General features: G+C 39.9%; 1 long non-coding RNA gene across 1 annotated transcript in view; it reads left to right on the forward strand.

The window, feature by feature from the left end:
- LOC122155235 overlaps positions 1-6,094 on the forward strand; it is a 63,958-nt gene extending 57,864 nt beyond the window's left edge. The window contains exon 4 of the long non-coding RNA XR_006167187.1: positions 4,696-6,094. This is a non-coding gene — a long non-coding RNA (uncharacterized LOC122155235). The remainder of the gene's footprint in view (positions 1-4,695) is intronic.
- The last annotated feature ends 8,458 nt before the right edge of the window (positions 6,095-14,552 follow it).

Below are 14,552 nucleotides of genomic sequence, written 5' to 3' on the forward strand. Positions count from 1 at the left end.
TGTCTCACTGCATGCTCTGACCTTCAGTGTGAACCTGGTAATATTACTACTTGTGGGTCTATCAACAACAAGCCCTCTGTGGTCCCAACGTGCTTAAGAAAACTTAATTCCTCTTGTTCCAAATGTAGAAATCTCTTTTGTGCCAATTACCCTTTGACACTGCTATTTAAACCTTCTTTTCCACACACTTGTCCCATAAACACTGCTCCCTTCACAAGGAAAGTGGTTAGCAATAGCCATGAAAGCTAGTGCAAAAATGTTTTCTCTTGACTTTTCCATTTTTGAATGACCACTAAATGCATGTCACTGCCTTTTAGAAAGCTGCACACAGTGGCTGGATAGCTGACTTCTTCATGACTTAATCTACAACTGTCTTGTAGGCTTACAAGACAGGTTGTAAATGCTTTATTGTCCCCATGGTAGCATTAGATCTTCCTATGAATCTATGGGTGAAATCAGATTCCTAGAAATCACTGTTCAAGAATGTCTTGCTATTGACTGCCTCAGTGTTTAGTGGCAGTCTCAGAGAAACCCCCACTCTGTCTACACTAATCTTGGAAATACACATTTCAGTTATTCCTACATTTGCAAGCTGAAATCCCATCCACCAAAAAGGAGATGATGCCTTGCCAAAACAGTGTTCAGACATAGCAGCAGCAGCATTATTAACATCAGAGTTGTTCTGTTTGCTAATTCTGCAGGAGCACTGGGGCAATGCACATATGTCTGTTAACAGCCATTTGCCGGTGAACTATCCATTGGGGGCCAGAAAATAGAAATCTGGTCTGGAGCACACTGGAGCATGAGAGGATACTTGGCCTTCTCCACTCCAGTTCTGCACTTTGTCTACTGCTCTGTTCTCTTATTGAGCAAATAAATAAATTGGCCATTGCTTCCTATTGTAAGGTCCTGGTGACTGCTCTGTCTGAGTGGCAGGCTGCCCCACCAGCAGGCAGCTGAGTGGCACAGTTTAGGCTGTTTGTCTGCAAAGTGAGCAGGCTGGTGGCCCTAGGACACGGGAACTGTGAGGGAGCTGAAGGGAAATAAACATAATTGATGATAGCTGATAGCTTCACAGCCTGGAGGCCTTTCACAGGATCATCCAAGGCACAAATGCCACTTCTGGTTCTTCAAAAAGGCAGAATTAGCTTAAAAGTGATAGAAACTGACATTGTAAGGGGTAGTTGAGGGAGACTGAGCTTTGTTGCTGGCTCCTGTGCTTCTCTGGGGCTGCAAGGATTTCTCTACCTCCTTCTTAGCCATGATTTCTGCACTTTGCTACAACTCTCCGGGTTACACAGAGATCTTCAGGGCACAACCTCTGCCTCCTGGCTCATGCTCAGCATAGCTCCCATTGAGGCGCTCCAGCAGCAAAGAGCCCATGGCTGTGCCTTGGCTGTGTCTGCAATATGGAGCAAACTGGGGTCCCATTTTGTGCTTGAGGCAGCCACCCTGCAAACGAGTGGCCCTGTTCATCTCACCTCTTCTGTGGTCTGAATGGCAGTGGGGCTCCTTTCTGGATCGATGCAGGCAAAGAGAGGGGAGAGCTGCTGTAGTTAAGAACATGCTGTGACCAGCTGACCTGGCCTAAAGCTTTCTGCTCTAGAAAAAAAAACAAAAACAAAAACAAAAACCAACATTCACTGTCTGCTTTTTCTTTTCCTCTGGCCATTCTGCAAGAATTTATGTTTTTGCTTTCTAACTGAAAGTTAGCATTCTGAGTACTAGCAGCCTGCCAAAGCCATCCCCCCTCACTGCAGAGGGTACAGGCTGGAGTGGATGGATGTGGGTGAAGGGCTGTAGGACTGTGTTCACTTTTCAAGGTTGCCTGGTTCTCTTTCCCTGGGTGTTTCAACCACATCCCATGGACTTGCTCAAATAAGCAACAGTAAATTTCTTTCCCTCGTGAAACGTGAATTTCCTTCACTGAAATGTGTATTTCAAATGGCACTGGTGAACCCATACACCAAATTTACTGCTACATAGCTGTTATAGGCACACAGCAAGAAGGGTGGTTTTTACCTACACACCCTAAGTATCACAGGTGGCAATATTTGCCATCTAACCAGAAACAAAGAATGAGAAATCCCCAGCCAAAAAGAAATACATGTACAGTGAAAAGAGCAGGTATACAGCCTATCCACCCTAATGGTATGGAGTGGAGTTCTTTTTTCTATGCCAAATAATGACAGTTAAGTTTCAACGGTCTTTGATATCTCTGTTTCTATCATTTAAATTTCAAAGGACTGACTTGAGTTGTCTGTTACTAAGTTAGAAGTTATAGTGTTTTAGTTTGAGTAGTTTTGTTAATTTTAGGTGAAAAATGACTTCTTATTCTCCCATGGTTAGTGCCTTGGTAGTCACATCCTGAACAGCTTGCTCTCTGCTGGCTCATTTCGAACACTTATTTCCAGTGCTAGGTGGGCTTCTGGGTCAAAGCCTACAGAGCTGTGTGTGAATCAGTAGAGAATCAAAGATGATGTTTGTTGTGTTTTTTTTTTTTTTTCTCTCTATATCTCTGCTCTGCTTTATATCTGGAAAATCAAATATAACAGTTTAATCAAAAAGGAAGTGTGAAACAATATAAAAAATACTGTCTAGCTTTTGCACAAATAAAGAATAAATGAAACAGAAGCATATTCATCAAAATCCAAGTCAGCACTGAAATAAAGTTGGCCCCTGTTGGTATATGCAGCATAAAGGGGGAAAAAATAAGTGGGGAGTAAAGCACTTATAAAAAAGATATATATGTATTTTTTTTTGTGAAATAACTATTTCAGAATATAATAGCAGTAATGCACTCTGTGTATAAATGTTATGGAGGGACAACTTAGGGTTTAAAAGAGGTATTTTTCTTTCTCTGTAAAGAGGACAGCTTTTGCTAGAATTTAGGAGTGGGACATAAGCCCGGATAATTTTGGGGGGCTGAATTATTAGCATCCAATGTGGCCAACAGTAACAGGGCAGATGGACACTTTAAGGGCCTGGCAAGACAGCAGGCCACTCTTGGTAATAAAGAGATGCAAAAGGACCGGGAATCCACCCAGGGGACTGGGAATCCACCCAGGGGCTCCAAGCCAACAACCTTAAATAAATCTCCAGGCAGAAGGAGCGTTGGAAACATTAAAAAAAGAAAGAAAGAAAAAAAAAAGAGCAAGGCAACGTAGACCGCAACGGGACAATCAGTAGAAGCATTCACTCTGAAGTGTCTAAAGGAAACCATTGCCTATTTTTTTATTCTATTGTTTTTCTCTGTTGCTCTTTTTCTTAGCTTAGGTTTGGGTAAAAGCTATTCAGGAGTCTCCCCTGGAATAACTACAGTGCTTGGCACTGCAGCCTGGCAGTGAGTCAGTGTGCCCTACAGAGGGTCCCTAAGAGGTGACCTGATTCTTACTCAGATCAGCTACCTCTCCCTTAGTTACATTGCACCTCCATCATACAGAGCTCTCATATTCTATATTCCCATTGTGCCAGACAGCATCTATGGAGGTTAAAAAACATTTGAATTCCTCACGTGAAAGAACCAATCCAAAAATAGACTCACACAGGTGATGCACAGGTGATCTTTGTTATGCTGTCATTTGAAACAGAAGTTTCAAAACTGTTGGGAAAATTAAAAGATGATCTCTTCAGCTAAATTACCTCTGGATGCACATTTGGCTTTGCTTTATCATGGAGTGTCGGGGTGCTATTAAGAAGGACTCTAGGAATTTTCATTGTTTATGATTTGTACTGGTCTTGTCCTTCAGGATCAGAAGCTTTTTGGATTGGGGTGTACATTGTTTTGAATGAAAGCATGGATCCACTGAAGCTCATAAAATTCTGCCACGGTTTTATTTACGCCATCTGTGTAAAATTGCTTGAAAGAAAATGATTTCTGGACAACAGAAGAATAAGGCTGTAAAGGCTAATTCAGACTTGCTTTGCGTATTGTCCAAGAAACACACCTCAAAGAAAATCGTTACCAAGGTGCAAGGCAGGAAAGAGGAGAAGCTCCTCGGTTCCTTTCACTCCTTTTCCACTAAGTTTTTATCACTACCAGATTTTATGGGGAAAAAAAAAAAAGTTCTGGAAAAAAAACTGGAACCCCAGCTTCCTCTTGGTCTTAAGGGGGAGCCTGAGGAAAGTCACAGAGCATTTCACATAAATGCTTAATAAAACCACTTTTGAGTTCCATTCGGTCGTTGGGGTTACAGAAACTCCAGTTTACTATGGCTGGGAGGAGGCCAATGAGTGGATCACACTGCCAAGTGGCAGTGGTTTTGGTACTGGTAAAGATCCGTCAAGAATTTTCAGTTCAAGTGTACTTCAAGCCTTGTGAAGACTTTGCTTTTTTTATCTGGTTTTCCAATGAGGCCCCTCTTTGAATGCAATCTAACCTCTGGTGTCAAAGGTATGTGATCTTTTCAACACAGAATGCAAAACTACCTTTCTTCATACCGACCTTTTTATCCAGAAAGGAGAGAGATCCAAGATCTTCTGCTAAGAATGTTGTTCAGGTAAAAGTAGGGAAACAGATGCCCAAAGTACCAAGGAAAGCAGAATAAGAACCCAACCCCAGGATACTCCAAAAAGGTAAATTACTTCATCTAAATTCTCTTTAATCTACAACAGAGGCCATTCGCACCTACTTCCTATGATGAGTCCCCTTGCCTCTATTCTCTGTTTATTTTGTTTTGCCTTTTGTTTTGGCAGGCCTGCATATCCTGGATGATTTTTTACCATAATCACTGGAAAGATTTGAGCTGGAGAGCAATTGTCTGCAGAATGCTGTTAGCTGGGAGATTAATCTGGATAACTTGAAGTGTCTTGACTGGAGATTTTAGAATTGGCACATTCTATTTTCAACATATAAACCTATTCTGATACTTATACAGAGACATAAAATATAGGAGCAATGTTTAATATATTTACTTTCATAGGACAGCTACATGTATCCTGAAACTGAAGCTCTTATCTTTGTTTTCTTTACTTGTTATCCAGTAATATGTAAATTATTGATTACATGCACTCAGGCTTAGCAAATCTTGCATTCGGATGTACCTTTTTAATGACTGAAATAGTGATTTTTTTAAGAGTCTGTGGGTAGTAACATTAATTGGCATTCAGAACTGAAGAACTGCTTTAACCCACCTACTAAACAAATATGTCTGTCATGATGCTGTCGTGGTTACCTTTGATGTAAAATCACATTTTTATTGAGCAAGAATGGAGGGGCAATGCTATTTGGAAGGAAGAGTTCGGGTGACAGTGACACTGATTTGTAAGATCAGGTTCTGACATATTGTTGCTGCTACTTTCACTTTCATGGAGTTGCTTAGATGCAGCTGAAATGGACTCAGAATGTGGTTTACAAAGGACTTAAGAGTGTTCCTCATCTGACTGCCAAAGAAAGAAAGCAAGGGAGAAGGGAGGATCCTCCAAGACAGTAGTGTGTTTGCTAAGAAAGAAACAGAGAAAGGTAAAGAGAATGGAAAGTTTAGATGAAGTTGGAAGAACTGCATAAACGAAGTTCCATTCAAGGTTAGAAGTGTGGTCTTCAACATCACCCCCACGCTGGCTCAAAGTCAAATTAAATAATGAATGTTTTCCTTGACCTTGTGCTACTTTTGCAATGTGTTATACGATATGTTCAAAAGTTAAACTGGCCCTTAATAATACTTCTCAGTTTGGTGTTATTGTTGGAGTACCACATATACCGTAATCCTCCTGGTCTCAGACAAAACTGTCAGTGTTTTCAGGGCAGGTTTCACCAAATTGTCCAAAGAAAGCTTGTGAACAGAGACTCATTTCAGAACAGTACTACACATTCTCAATGCTTGCTGAAATAGTAGCTGAAATGGCTTGGAAAGATCACTGCAGTGGTGTGTGGAGGTATGTCATCATTGCTTATTTTCATCAGCTTGGAAATCCAATGAGATCACTGAGAAGCAGCAAGAAAGGAGTGACACTGTTCAGTGGGAAGCAATGGACTTGAATTCCTTCAGGTAAAGAGGAAAACGTGCATGTTTTGCTCTTGGAATCAGCGAGTTCATATTCTGCTTCCAGAAAACAGGAATAGGCCGACACTATGAAAGAGATGCAACTGTGAGCTCAGAAGTCTTTTAGGTCAACATAAATAGAACCTGTCTATGCTTTTAGGTATGAACATACTAAATTTTTATAATTTCATAAATACTATAATGAACCAAATCAATGCTCTAGCCAGGTTATGACCATTTTTAAAGAAAAAGATTGTTGTGATCAAAAGGGGGAGTGCAGAGATACTATGCCGTATGATAGCAAGGAAGGCCGAAGGTAAGTTTTCTACTTCCCCAGGTGCTGGGCAATGGGTAGCCTCTTGGGAAAGTAGAAAGGAGAGTGAAGAAGATACTGCACTTGAGAATCTTCTTAAATTTTTCTATCATTTTCATTCGTGAAGAAAAGAAGGAATTTTCCCAGCCTCATCTGCTGGAGAGTACAAAGTATTTCTCTTAATGCAGGAGGATTGCTGTCATGCACTGCACAGTACTTTTTATTTATTTGTACTTTGCCTCCTTTCTCCAAATGAACTTGCCATCTAAACTCCAAGCAGATCTCTTGTTTTTGAAAATTCTGTGTAAAGTGTAGAATTTGGAAGAGCTCTTGAAGATACAGATAGATATGATAAAGCATTCATGTTTCAAACAAGTAATGTTGGAGTATGAATAGAGCACTACAGAAAAGAACAGAGAGTGAGGAGGAGGGGAGGAGAGCTCAGTCTTGTCAGAAAGCCACAAGACCTTTGAATTATTACACTGAAAATTGAAACTGCTTTATCAAAATTGATGGAAGTGCCATGTAAGGTTGTTCTCCCCTGTACCTTATTTCCAAAGTTTGCTCTTTGAAATGTGTTTATCTGTAATTCAAACCTAGAGGTCTGACTCTGAGTGACCTCGAGTTATTTTTTTAAGCAGCCTCTATTTACGTGACTCTATGCACGATGACCCTTTGGGCACTGAAAGACATACTGATGTGCTTTGAAATCAAAATGAATACATCCTCCTTTCTTTCCACCCCTCTCCATATGGTACGTCCTGGAAATTTGTCTTTTCTTTAAGTCTAAGAAAATAGTACAGAAAAAATGACTTGTTATTGTTAGGGGAATGCATAATTCTATTGGCATAGCTACAGTACTTTGCACAGTATTAAAGTATATATGCATGTGTATACAGATTCATGCATATACTATCTATACATACTATGTTGTATGAGAACACTTCAGCAAAATCATTACAATTTGTCATATATTGTCCCCTCCACCACTATTTGAAGATGAAAGTTTTCAATATTAATGCTACGAAGTGGGTATTATGTTGATTTATGCTAATCGGTTCTATAGATGCTGTCATATTATATTGTTAAGTGATGACATGGGTGAAATATGTTGCTTCCAATATTAAAAGCCCACAAGTGCTGGTGCAAAAACAGCAGGGGAGCCACCCACCTCTGCAGTCTCCATGATCTCTTTGATGCAGTTGGGAGTCTGGGACTTCTTCAGGTTTCCTTTGTATTCATCTGTCCTTTAGGCGCAGTTTACTACAGAGAGATTACAAAGGTATAAACAATGAGACATTCTTCAGTGAATGCATTCCAGTTCATTACTGTCTGACTAGGAGAGGACCCGTTAGAGTGGCCTTACAGAATACTGGCAACCCAACCTAGGAGAATGGCCATTCTTGCACCAAATGATAGAGTAAGAAACCTCTGTGACAGACAGCAATTTCTGTGCCATAACAGAGAGAACTACCAGTGTCCATAAGAGGTTGCCTAGCTTCTCTCTAGGTGAGGAGGAGTGCAGACATTGCTCAGCGACCTTTTAACATTCACAAGAGTGGGACTACTCAAAGGAACTTCAAAGGAAGTAAGAGGATAGAGAAGGGTAATGTTTAGCTTCTCCTCCTTTGAAGCATTGGCATGACAATTATTATTATTATTGATAACAGCATTTTGCTGTAAGTTGAAATTAGATGTATTGGTGTTCTTGTGTAGGTACAGCCAATGACCACTGCTCTATACCTGCTATTGGTTAAGGAAAGATTGTTATTTTCAGTTCAACTCTGAAAGAGGAATTTAATGAAATGGAAATGAGTTATTTTGCATTCACCTTTTGTGTGGTTTTGTGTTTGCCATGTCACGTATCTGAGTGCATGTAAGACTTTCACAGGATGAGTACAACCTGACTGGCACAGATGACTTTCACTGACCAGAGTGTTTTGTTTGTATTTGTCTGTTTGTGTTAATTACCAGAACATGGAGAGCACATTAGTTTCTGGTGAGTGTAAACAGAATCAGCTGACTTTCAACAAAGCAGACATAAAATGTTACTATATTTTAAAATAATTACTTAGGTCAAGCTGTACTGTGGCTAAAATAACATAACCTTCACCTACCTACCTGTTGTGAAATTTAACCTCAAAGGATAGATTCTAGCTGGGTAATTTCACTTCCAAGATACTCTAGATTTATTATCTAAGCCCAGCCTGAACTCAGTTCACTGCTTTTGATCACTATATTAGTTTATCTGAAAAGCCTCTAAAACAAAAGGAACATAGACAGAACAGAAACAGAGGATACAGAGAACACAGTGATACAAGCCTTTCTTGCTAAAGAAAGTTGCCCTGAAGAAGTAGTAATAGATCAAACACTCTTCATCTCGAGGCACGTCTATGGTAATAGAAGTTAACATTAGTCCATTCTTCTTATTGACATATTGTTTGTTTAAAAAGTAAACTCAGTTTGACTCATAGACCGTAATGATCAATTTGTAACATACAGTGGAAAAATCTTAAAAGCTTCTGGCTTGGGAGCCTTCATAGCATTGGCTCAGTACAAGGGAGAGCTGCAAGGAGGTGCAGTGAGAAAAAATTGCAGCTACTGAAGCACAGAGGAGGAAACACTGAGAACTTTTCAGGAGCTTATAAGAGAACTGATTTTTGTTTTCCCCATTACTTCATTTCTGAAATTGATATGTTGCAAGAATCATAGATTCATAGTCATAGAATTATAGAATGGCTAAAGTTGGAAAGGACCTTACAGAACATCTGGTTCCAACTCGCCTGCCAAGGACAGAGGCACCTTTCATCAGATCAGCCTTCCCAGGACCCCGTCCAACCTAGTCTTGAATGCCTTCAAAGATGGGGTATCCACAGCTTCTCTGGGTAGACTGTTCCAGCACTTTACCATCCTCTGAGTAAAAGAATTATTTCTAATAGCTAACCTAAAATGCCCCTCCCCTGGACTCACTCCAGCAGCTGCACATCTTTCTTGTGCTGGAGTCCCCATGCCTGGATGCAGTCCTCTAGATGGGATCTTATTAGGGAAGACTAGAGGGGGACAATTCCCTCCCTCACCCTGCTGTCTGCCGCCCTTCTTTTGATGAAAACTGAAGATACTGTTGGCTTTCTGGGCTGCAAGCACACACTGCTGGCTCATGTTCAAGATAAAAAATTCTGCAGGACTGCTCTCAATTAGATTTTCTTCCAGTCTGTAGATGTATCTGGGATTGTCCCAGCTGAAGTGTAACACCTTGTACTTGGACTTGTTGAATCTCATTAGGTTCACTTGGGCCCAGATTTCAAGTTTTCTATTCTGTCAACTGCACCTCTCAGTTTGGTGTCATCCGCAAACTTACTGAGTACACTCAATCCCACTGTCTATGCCATTGATTAAGATGTTGAAAAGAACCATTCCCAAGATAGAACCCTGCAGGACACCACCCATGATCTGCCTCCACCTGCACATAGATCCATTGACCAAAACCCTCTGGCTACAGTCACCAATCAATTCTTTATCCACCAATTAGTCCAGCCTTCAAAATATTTGACATGTCTTCAATTTAGAGATAAGGACTGGTTCAGGACCATGTCAGTGGCCTTGCACAAGTCCAGATAAATGATATCGGTGGTCCTTCCTTTATCCACCAGGGCTGTGACTCCATTATAGAAGGCCACCAGTCTGGTCAGGTAATCTGCTCTTTGTGAAACCATGCTTGCTGTCTTGGATCACCTCTTCATCTCGTGTGCTTTAACATCTCTTCCAGAAGTATTTGTTCCATGATCCCCATGCACAGAGGTGAGGCTCACTGACCTGTAGGTCCCTGGGTCTTCCTTTCACTCTTTCTTGAAAATGGGAGTGATATTTCCCTTTTCCACTCACTGAGGACTTTACCTGGCAGCCATGCCTTTTCAAATATGATGGAGAGTGGTTTAGCAACCACATCAGCCAGCTCCCGCAGGACCCTGTGATGCATGTCTGCTCCATAGACTGGTATACATTCAGCCTCATGAGGTGCTCTTGGACAGAGATCCTGATATGTTTCTTACTGTGGAAGACCATGTTGGGAGCTACTCCCTCTAGTTTGTGGTATAATGATATAGGGTAAGTGAGACCATTTCACTGATTAATTCCTAAACAGCCTTGGATGAATGTAAGACATCTGCTCACTTCCTAAATATAGGGTAGTGGTAGAAATGCCCTCATGCAGGACCAACAGACTGCTGCTGTCTTTAGCTGCATACATATTTCTCCCCTGTACCCTGATTACTTTGATGTTTAGATTTTGGCAGTTCCTAAGATCTAGGTGGCATCCTGTTTTTAGCTAATTTCTGGAATTCTCCATGAAAATGATCAGGGGTGAAGTGAGGATTGGTAGTAAATGATACTATAATGATCCTTAGCTACCATGGAAAGAATTGTCTTGAATTCTCTTTTTGGATTCTCTTTTTGCCTGAGGCTTTTGACACCTTTGGCTATGCACATGTGTGTGAATGCATGGGAAAGTGTATATGCTTGAATGTGTAAGTGTGTGTCTGTGTATGTGAATAAATGAGAGTACATTTTTCTACTTACATTTTCTCACACAAAAGGGAAAAAACAATTTTTCTTGACAAAAGAAGTAGTAGCAGTGTTCAGAAAGGGAACACCATCTTACCCAGAAAATAACAGAGTGTTTGTGGTGATTGCTGTTATTGAAGTAGTTTACTAAGTATACAAAATAGTCCAATAGAGCAAATTCAAAGTCAGTACTTTTCAGGAAAAATGAAATTTGTGTGGGGAAAAAAAAGAATTTACAAAGTCAAAGTGCTCTATAATATTCTTTTCCTATCCCTCAGCTCAATTTTCTGATAATCCCCAGTATTCACTGAATCAAAGGGTTACTGCTGATTGTTTTGATGATAAATTGCCTGCAGTGCATGTGGGACTAATTATGAGATGGAGCATTTCATTCTGCCACCTGTATAAACTAAACTTTAGACAGGCACAATAAGGGAAGTGTTCACAACAACACAACATTTGGAAAGGCTGCAGACCTTCTCCCCTCTTCCCTCCCCCTATTGTCACTAAAGAAAGGAGAGCTGGATATAGAGTACATAAAAAGAAAGCATGAGGGAATAGTAGTATGGGAATAAGGATGAAATCAACCTGGAGGATCTACAGAAAGGGAGAAATGAGGATCAGGGAGAAAAAAAACGAGAAGGGTAACATGCCCATAGAGAAGGAGAGATCAAAGGGAGGAAAAGACCTGAAAGCAATAAGATTGTTTTGGAACATGAGACGGAGATGCTGAGGCTCAGAAAGTTGTGGCCTGGGGAGTAGATGCTCAGTAGGTACAAAAAAGAAGCTAAGAAGAAAGAAAGAAAATCTGGGTCAGACCCTCCTTGGTGACTGAGGGCTGCTAGATATAGTTAGGAAAAGTGAAACACAGGGTGAACTGTGACCTTCTCTGAACTCCTGGCATGGCCTTGACATAAGCATCATGATCCACATGAGGCCAGAAAGGATGCCACAGGCACATTTTGCCTAATCTCTTGCTTCTTGTAGGGGGTTGTGGTGTGAAGTTGCTGTTAACATTCTTCAGTGACAAGTTTACTATGTTCATAGGAGAAGAACTCCAAATCATTATGAGCCATTATCAACACATTGACTCACTAAAGCCTCTTTTTGGCCTTGTAGTTCTCAAACAATTTAAGTGTCTTGTTGTCAAGGTGTTTATTTTGTTACATCATACAGGGGCATCACTGAAATATCAGCAATATCACTTTGTGATATGCTTCTCATCTCCCAGAACAGGTGTTTGTGACCTCATCTGTGTTTCTTCAGTTCACTTTTTCCTACCTGACTGCAATCCTAACACAAAGACATTATTTCAAAGAGAAACGTGCACATGCATAGCTACTTTTCTTCTTGAAAGCCACTGGTAAAGTCATAATATTTGCATTAAACCTTTCTATAGCACCATACATACAAGAGACAGCATTTCCAGAAATGTAGACTACAGCTTTTTTGTTACTTTCCTGAGGACAAGATCATAGTGAGTTGAATGTCAACCAGACCTCCTCTAAAAACTCCTGAATGCATTAATCTTAACCAAACTGAATTCACATCTTTGGGGATACAAATACTCTACAGAGTTTGAATACCCTGCAGAGCTTACGTACTTATGTACTGGATAAAAGAAAGACACATCAGCCCTCCCACAAAAGACAGGTCGAAGAGTGAATGCATCTATATCCTTGGGATCCAGAGAACAGACTCAGGAAAAAAAGTAGAAGGAGATAGCTCTAAGAGTACAAAAATATGTTGGAATGTCCTGCTTATGTCTAAGCTTCTACTGTGACTTGAACCTTGTCAAATATCACTAACTATGAACTTGAGGCTCAAAGGCACAGAAGAAACTTTTATAAGTTTCACTGGCAATGGAACAACACTGAGTTTTTCTTCTGCCATCCACCTGCCCAGTTAGCTAGCCAGACACATGGTTATACTTTGGAAAATCACAACCATTTTTCAGTTTTCTGACACCATAACACACTGTAATTCTGCCTCTGACTTTCCTCATGCATAGCATTGGTTCATGAACTATGAGGAGTGCCAAGAAAAAAACAAACCTGCAGAAGCAGATGGTTGGTAGACAAGTCTGAAATCCTGATCATGCTTTGTTATTATGATACTTAATTTCAGATTTGATTTGAAGGACTTTGTCTACAGATCTGACAGAAATCTAGATGTCTTCAAGTAGAAAACTGTATTGCATGTGTCTCTAAGTGGAGCATAAACATTGCTTCCAATTGAGGGTTGAGCTTGGAGGTGTGAAGCAAAGCAGGCTGCTGCTCCTTGGACACAGAATGTACTGAGAGACACAGACCTGCAAACTGAGGAGTGAGAGAAAAAATGAAAATAACATTGGTGCAGAACATTTTCTATGAAGGGAGATCTACAATGGTGGATAGATAAGTTTTTTGATCCTTATGCATTGAAGAGTAAACATTTAGATCATATATTATGCCAGAGATAGTGTGCTCCACTGTAGCAACAGGAATTACTTATCCTTTCTCTCTCTGTTGTATCTGTGTTTGTTTTTATTTTTATTTTTTTTAATTCTGTAACCTTTATGGAAAGTCCTTGAGCCCTCTAGGACCTGGAACCTTCCAGAATCCTGAATCCAACCACCTCTCCAATGCCCTCATTTACATTTTACCTTTGTATCCAATAAAAACAGAAAAGTGTGGTAGCACTGAAGTTAAATAAGCCACCTACTTACAGCTACAACCAACAAATTTGTTTAAAGATGCATTACTACTTTTCTTGAGGGATAATTTAGACTATGTATCAAAAGGAAAATCAATACTTTTTTCAATTACAAATAATTGCCTGTTTCATTCCTTTCCACTTTTTTATTTATTTTCTCTTCAAAACATTTCTACAGAGGGTGTCTTTTGTCTGAAGTCTAAACTAGTAATGCTTTCAACACAGAATTAAGTGAAGCATCCTGGGAAGCCTTACCATTTGGTGGCTTCAAAGGCTATTCACACTTCACAGAAGATTAAGTCTGTCTAAGCAATGTCCAGGCCAAAACTTTTCAGACATCTGAGACAGAGTAAGGGAATTAGAGGACGGAAAACAAACAAACAAGCAAACAAACAACTGAATAACATTCTGTTTTCATAATTTCTACTCAGCAGGTATAAATGAGAAACAATTATTATTCATAATATTTCATTCAGTAAAATTGGTGCTCTTTTTCAGTTATTTTAGTGATACAGAAGTATGTCTTGGAGTATAGGAGAGGAACAGTAACCAAAGAAACAGTTATTTCCTCACCAAAAAAAAAAATCATGCTTCTAAGTAGCATTCCATGATGCTAAAGCTAGAAATAGATGAAAACCTGAGGGAATTTGTGTAATGTTCTGTATTTCCCATATCCTTTATTTGAATCTTGTCTTCATATACTTGGCTTGAGACTATCCGCAACTCTTTTTCAGATTTTTTGCTTTTGGTAACTTTAAGCATTATCAGTGTCATTAAAGCACTATGACCTTGTACATGAATTTCCTGGGATCATACTTCACTACAATTGAGATCTACACTTTTCTTTGGAATAATTTTATCAAAGTCAACTTCTAACGATTTAGGAGAACTCATAACAGGAGCATAGTGGGTATTCACTATGACTATGACTATTCACTATTGACTATGGCAACATCTAGTCTGGACAAGCCGGGGTTCAAAGTTGTATAATCAATAGATATCAA

The sequence above is a fragment of the Centrocercus urophasianus genome, unplaced genomic scaffold (genome assembly GCF_019232065.1).
Source record: "Centrocercus urophasianus isolate 14NV4802_14NV808 unplaced genomic scaffold, USGS_Curo_1.0 seq_11, whole genome shotgun sequence".
Taxonomy (NCBI): domain Eukaryota; kingdom Metazoa; phylum Chordata; class Aves; order Galliformes; family Phasianidae; genus Centrocercus; species Centrocercus urophasianus.